Source organism: Budorcas taxicolor, chromosome 1 (genome assembly GCF_023091745.1).
Source record: "Budorcas taxicolor isolate Tak-1 chromosome 1, Takin1.1, whole genome shotgun sequence".
Taxonomy (NCBI): domain Eukaryota; kingdom Metazoa; phylum Chordata; class Mammalia; order Artiodactyla; family Bovidae; genus Budorcas; species Budorcas taxicolor.
This window is the reverse complement of record NC_068910.1, coordinates 139,912,406-139,919,623: the sequence shown is the minus strand read 5'-3', so window position 1 is coordinate 139,919,623 and position 7,218 is coordinate 139,912,406.

Here is a 7,218-nt window from a genome sequence, read left to right as displayed (position 1 = left end):
ATGAGTGTGAGCAAGCTTCAGGAGTTGATGATGGACAGGGAAGCCTGGTGTGCAGCAGTCCATGGGATTGCAAAGAGTTGGATACAACTGAGTGACTCTACTGAACTGAATTACAATATTAAGTACAGAGATTTCTAGTAACATGGAAAAAATGATTGTGACAATGTATATGAACAAATCAAGTTATCATGTGTGACTATAACATGACCCCTACTATATAAAATTCACTGAAGAAAAACTGTTAAAAAAAAAAAAAGCCAAAATGTCAATAGGAATTACCTCTAGTTAGATCATGCATAATTTCTTTTTGACTTCTAGGTACTATTATAATCAGAAAAAGAGAAAGGAGCAAAATCTTATTAAATACAAAAGGAAATTGAGTGTAGTATATTTGATTACCTTTTAATTTTCTTCATAGTCCATTACCATTTTCCACTTTCTTCTGTAACCTCACATGGTCCTTAGAAAAGGAAATTTTGTCTACATTACTCCAAATGTATTCAAAGGATCTTATGTAGTCCTCTGAATGCAGTAATGGTGGCAGGCAGATGTCAACCAGTTGGAAGTCATTTTTCTAACTATAATTTCCCAACTTTTTTCAAGATTTTCCCAACAGTCTTCATGATGATATCCTCATCAACACAGGGTAATGAAGAACACAAAAATTAGAGCCAGAAGGCTTGGACTTATTTCTGGTTTTAATATTTTCAAACAGTGTAACTTTAGGAAGATCACTTCACTTTTCTGAAACTTATTTACGACTCTAGAAAGATATCTTTTTTGAGACCTCACAGGATTGTTTTGAAGATTAATGAAAGAGAATATGCTGTTAAAATGCTATATAAACTGAAAAAAAATCACATAAAATAAAGTATCTTTTCTTCAAATTATTTTCCTTTTAGGAGTACTTTACTCAAAATTCTTGAAACCACATCATACCCCAAGCCTATAAATGTTGTTCCAAAAGCTCCCTTTTTGTAAACATCCATCATAATACTACAGTTTGAGTAGAACTAGATTACAAATAATTGGAATTTCCCTGCCAGGAGCAGTACCTTTTGGAAATTTCGTCTCCTCTCTCTCCTGTTCCTTCCTGTCGAATTTAGGTGTATCACATAAACCTGTAAGACGACATACATAAACACAGACCAAACATTTGTTTAAGATGAAGAGCTATGTCCTGCAAGTAGACTTGCCAATGAAGCAGGTTCCCAGAAGGTCTATATTGCTATAATATGTCTTGCTTGATCACAGTCAGCATAAGTCATTTTAATGGACTCATTATTCCCACCTTCCCCTGTTTGGGATTCTGAATTTTAAGAAGAACATATTTCACAAAACACTTAGCACAAATATAATCAATGTTAGGGAAATACTTCTGCTCCTGTTGCCAATGCTATTTTCATACAGGCCTTTCATTATGTGAATAAATGTTTTCAATATTAATAATACAGAAAAATAATAACAATATATGATGATTGGATTTAATAAATATTTAATTATTTTCATATTACCTACTTGGCATTCAAATAGTTCGGTTCAGTTCAGTTGCTCAGTCGTGTCCGATTCTTTGCGACCCCATGAATCACAGCATGCCAGGCCTCGCTGTCCATCATCAACTCCCGGAGTTTATCCAAACCCATGTCCATTGAGTCAGTAATGCCATCCAACCATTTCATCCTCTGTCATCCCCTTCTCTTCCTGCCCTCAATCTTTCCCAGCATCAGGATCTTTACCAATGAGTCAACTCTTCACATCAGGTGGCCAAAGCATTGGAATTTCAGCTTCAGCATCAGTCCTTCCAAAAAACACCCATGACTGATTTCCTTTAGAATGGACTGGTTGGATCTCCCTGCAGTCCAAGGGACTCTCAGGAGTCTTCTCCAGCACCACAGTTCAAAAGCATAATTCTTCAGCGCTCAGCTTTCTTTATAGTACAACTCTCACATCCATGCATGACTACTGGAAAAACCACAGCCTTGACTATATGGACCTTTGTTGACAAAGTAATGTCTCTGCTTTTTAATATGCTGTCTAGATTGGTCATAACTTTCCTTCCAAGGAGCAAAGTGAAAGTGAAACTGAAGTCACCCAGTCGTGTCCGACTCTTTGCGACACCATGGACAGTAGCCTACCAGGCTTCTCCATCCATGGGATTTTCCAGACAAGAGTACTGGAGTGGGCTGCCGTTTTGGCTGCAGTCACCATCTGGAGTGATTATGGAGCCCCCAAAAATACAGTCAGCCACTGTTTCCCCATATATTTACCAGGAAGTGACAGGACCGGATGTCATGATCTTAGTTTTCTGAATGTTGAGCTTTAAGCCAACTTTTCCACTCTCCTGTTCCACTTTCATCAAGAGGCTCTTTAGTTCTTCTTCACTCTCTGCCATAAGGGTGGTGTTATCTGCATATGAGGTTATTGATATTTCTCCTGGCAATCTTGATTCCAGCCTGTTCATCCTCCAGCTCAGCATTTCTCACGATATACTCTGCATATAAGTTAAAAAAGCAGAGTGACAATATACAGCCTTGATGTACTCCTTTTCCCATTTGGAACCAGTCTGTTGTTCCATGTCCAGTTCTAGCTGTTGCTTCCTGACCTGTGTACAGGTTTCTCAAGAGGCAGATCAAGTGGTCTGGTATTCCTATCTCTTGAAGAATATTTTACAGTTTTTTGTGATCCATACAGTCAAAGGCTTTGGCATAGTCAATAAAAGAGAAATAGATGTTTTTCTGGAACTCTCTTGCTTTCTTGCTGATACAGCAGATGTTGGCAATTTGATCTCTGGTTCCTCTGCCTTTTCTAAAACCAGCTTGAACAGCTAGGAGTTTACAGTTTACATATTGCTGAAGCTTGGAGAATTTTGAGCATTACTGTACTAGCATGTGAGATGAGTGCAACTGTGCAGTAGTCTGAGCATTCTTAGGCATTGCCTTTCTTTGGGATTGGAATGAAAACTGACCTTTTCCTGTCCTGTGGCCACTGCTGAGTTTTCCAAATTTGCTGGCATATTGAATGCAGCACTTTCACAGCATCATCTTTCAGGATTTGAAATAGCTCCACTGGAATTCCATCACCTCCACTAGCTTTGTTAGTAGTGATTCTTCCTAAGGCCCACTTGACATCACATTCCAGGATGTCTGGCTCTAGTTGAGTGATCACATCATCATGATTATCTGGGTCATGAAGATCTTTTTTTGTACAGTTCTTCTGTGTATTCTTGCTACCTCTTCTTAATATCTTCTGCTTCTGTTAGGTCCATACCATTTGCGTCCTTTATTGAGCCCATCTTTCTATGAAATGTTCCCTTGGTATCTCTAACTTTCTTGATGAGATCTCGTCTTTCCAATTCTAGTGTTTTCCTCTATTTCTTTGCATTGATCATTGAGGAAGGCTTTCTCATCTCTCCTTGCTATTCTTTGGAACTCTGCATTCAAATGGGTATATCTTTCCTTTTCTCCTTTGCTTTTCCCTTCTCTTCTTTTCACAGCTATTTATAAGGCCTCCTCAGACAGCCATTTTGGTTTTGTTTTTTTTTTTTTGCATTTCTTTTTCTTAGGGATGGTCTTGATCCCTGTCTCCTCTACAATGTCACAAACCTCCATCTATAGTTCATCAGGCAGTCTGTCTATCAGATCTAGTCCCTTAAATCTATTTTTCACTTCCACTGTATAATCATAAGGGATTTGATTTAGGTCATACCTGAATGATGTAGTGCTTTTCCCCACTTTCTTCAATTTCAGTTGGATTTGGCAATAAGGAGTTCATGATCTGAGCCACAGTCAGCTCCCGGTCTTGTTTTTGATGGCTGTATAGAGCTTCTCCATCTTTGACTGCAAAGAATAGTTACCATGATTTTAATGTTATGGAGATGTCTTATGCATAGACTGCCTGAGCTTCCCATTGTTGTTGTTTATGTCCGACTCCTTTGCAATCCGATGGACTGTAACCTGCCATGCTCCTCTGTCCAAGGGATCTCCCAGACAAGAATATGGGAGTGGGTTGCCATTTCCTTCTCCAGGGGATCTTCCTGATCCAGGGATCGAACTCACGTCTCCTGCACTAAACCACCGGGGAAGCCCAACCTCTCCATAGAGAAATATATTTTTTAAGGCTGAGATGGTAAGAAAGTGAAGAATGCATCTTCATTTTCCCCTTTTAGGAACAGGCCAACAAAACTGAAAAGCTATAACAATTCATAGAGGTTAATTGTTTCAAACTTCTTCTCAATTCTGAATGCTCTCATCTGCAATCAGACTAGGTCAACTCTTGAATATTTCTTGACTTGAGATAAAGTACACATGCACTTCAAGGAAGTCTGTGCTCTTGGATGGATTCATCTATTTCCTTCATTCAAGTGTTGAGGATCTTCTAATACAAAACTTAATGGGAATAGATGAGATGAGTCAAGATGCCTGCTGCTCACAAAGTGCCTAAAAATGAGTTGATATTCACCTGTTTGTTGTTCAGTTGCTCAGTCGTGGCCAACTCTTTGTGACACCATGGACTGCAGTATGCCAGGCTTCCCTGTCCTTAACTATCCCGGAGCTTGCTCAAACTCATGTCCCTTGAGTCAGTGATGCCATCAAACCATCTTGCCCTCTACTGTCCCCTTTTCCTCCTACCTTCTATATTTCCCAGCATCAGGGCCTTTTCCAGTGAGTCAGTTCTTCACATCAGGTGACCAAAGTATTGGAGCTTCACCTTCAGCATCAGTCTTTCCAATGAATATTTAGGGATGATTTCCTTTGGGATTAACTGGTTTGATCTTGCAGTCCAAGGGACCCTCAAGAGTCTTCTCCAACACTACAGTTCAAAAACATCATCAATTCTTTGGTGCTCAGCATTTTTATGGTCCAACTCTCACATCCGTACATGAACTACTGGAAAAACCATAGCTTTGACTATGGTTCATCTCTAATACACCACTAATAATACTCTACTACACATGTGATACTGTACCTTCCTTCTAGATGGAATTTAAATTTCATGAGAAAAGAGTCCATGTTTATTAGTTTTCATATCCAACACTGAATAAATATTGTTTAATAAGTGAATGGGAGGTATAATAACTTTTAGATAGTGACTTTATATTGAACAGAAATTACTGTTTAACTTGCACATGATGAGACTATTTTTATCTTCTGAAACTGTCTGGTATAAACATTCCCCATCTTTCCAAGGCCAGCCTAGTTATCATAGATATCTTGTAATACACTCCTGTCTTCTACAAACTAATTGTCCTCTGTTCCTTTGTTTCTTCTCTATTCATAGCAATGTTCTGACTGTTCAAAATATTGATTATCTTCTCTGGACATGCTGTAGTTTGTCAACATCCTGACTTATCAAGGAATAAAACAGAAATAGGAGAGGATGTATAAAAAGAATGGCTTACTTGCAAACTTTAAAAATTGTGTTTTTAGCTTGGTAAGTAGCCTGAAAATGGAAAATAAAAAGTCTCAATTGCCAGGAAAGAAAATGTGAGTTGGAGGACTCAGATGTTTTTCCTGGCTATTTATCCTCCACTTTTGGCTTGTTTTACATAGTCCAGATCCTTAAATTTTAGTTCCATGCATTTCTTTCCATTTAGATAAGAAGCGTACTTATAAGGACTGAGTTTCTGACAATATAGTGGTTAGAGATCTTGATTTAGGCTCCATTAATTTACAGAAACATTTTTAGTCTTCACTAGTGTTTGGTTTCTAAGACCCAGAATTGTTTTCTGAGATTTCAATGTGCGACTTTTGATGAAACAATGGCACGTGTCATTGATATTATGGTTATTTACGAACACACTCCAAGCTAAGTCTGATATAACTTTTAAGGTATATCATAAAGCAAATAAGCAACAGATAAGATCATTTCATCCTTTTTCCCCACAGCTTCACCATTTTTGTACCTCCAGCCTATCAAATGCCTCTTCTCCATAAAGTCTTTTCTCATGTTTACTCAAAGATAATGGATTTTTATTTTGCACGTGGCCTCTCCATAAGATAAATCCTCACTTTTCAAACAACAAATACTGAATATTGAATACAAGACTAGTTTGGGGATTTTTTTTTCACTTTGAAATGAAAGGGGAAAAATTAATTGGCTAGTTTTATTATATCTCTGTTGATAAAAAAAATTATGCAAAAAATGGTATTTATATTTTTGAGAACTATGGATGATATAAATCACGGTTGAGGAGTTTGGGGTTTGTAAGTTTTGTATGGAGTCTGTAATTTCTTATTCTATAACTGTTTTGAGGAGAATCTAGGAAGGCACGATAGCTAGAATATTCCCTTCACAGTGCAGCATTATGAGCCCATAAGGAATCATTTTATTCATAAAATTCATTTATGGATATATAAAAACACTGTTTTATAAATACTTTCCATACACTCATTCTATTTTTCTTTCCTGTATACCACAGTAGGCGATTGGTTACAAAGAAAAGATCAACTTCATTCAGGGAACCACAAGTGTTTTTGTTTTTACAAAGGTAGAAATGCAGTTTAATAGATCTTTGCCTGCCACATTTAAAAATGAGTATGACTTGCAGGGAAATGGGAAATGGAAATAGTAAAGGTGATAAATAAGCTTTACAATAAGCTTACAAATAAGGAAAACAGATTAATCAAGCCTTTTCAAATGAAGCATTTTAAATGCAAAAAGAACAAGTACAGAGAATCCCATCTTTTATACATGAAAACAAAAAAGACAAGGTTTGTTAAGAAATAAAATTCAAATTTCATAGGCACACATTTCTCTAGAGTCACTAGATGTGACAGAAGATCTGAGTTTTTTTCTGTGATTCTCTATCATAGAGATTGATTGTAATCCACTGGTAAAAATAGTTAACTCATATAAATCTATTTTTAAAAATTGATTGATGAAATGCATGCTAATATTTGTATTGCAAAGTTTCTAGAATAAATTTATTTACTATTGAGATACAGCTTTAATTGAGACAAACACCCATCTATGCTCTTCTATAGTTGTTAGTCCAGTCAAAAATGTGAAGTTTACTAACAACTCTACTTTTAGCATAATATATTCTTTAAATCCTACCCACTTATTAATAGTTATATAGTTTAAAAAGCAGAGTGCTGATAGATCAACCTGTATTGATTCTAGCTCCAACACTAATTAGAAAAGCAACTTAACACAAATATTTCTCATGGACCCCATGGACTGCAGCACACCAGTCTTCCCTGTCCTTCACTGTCTCCC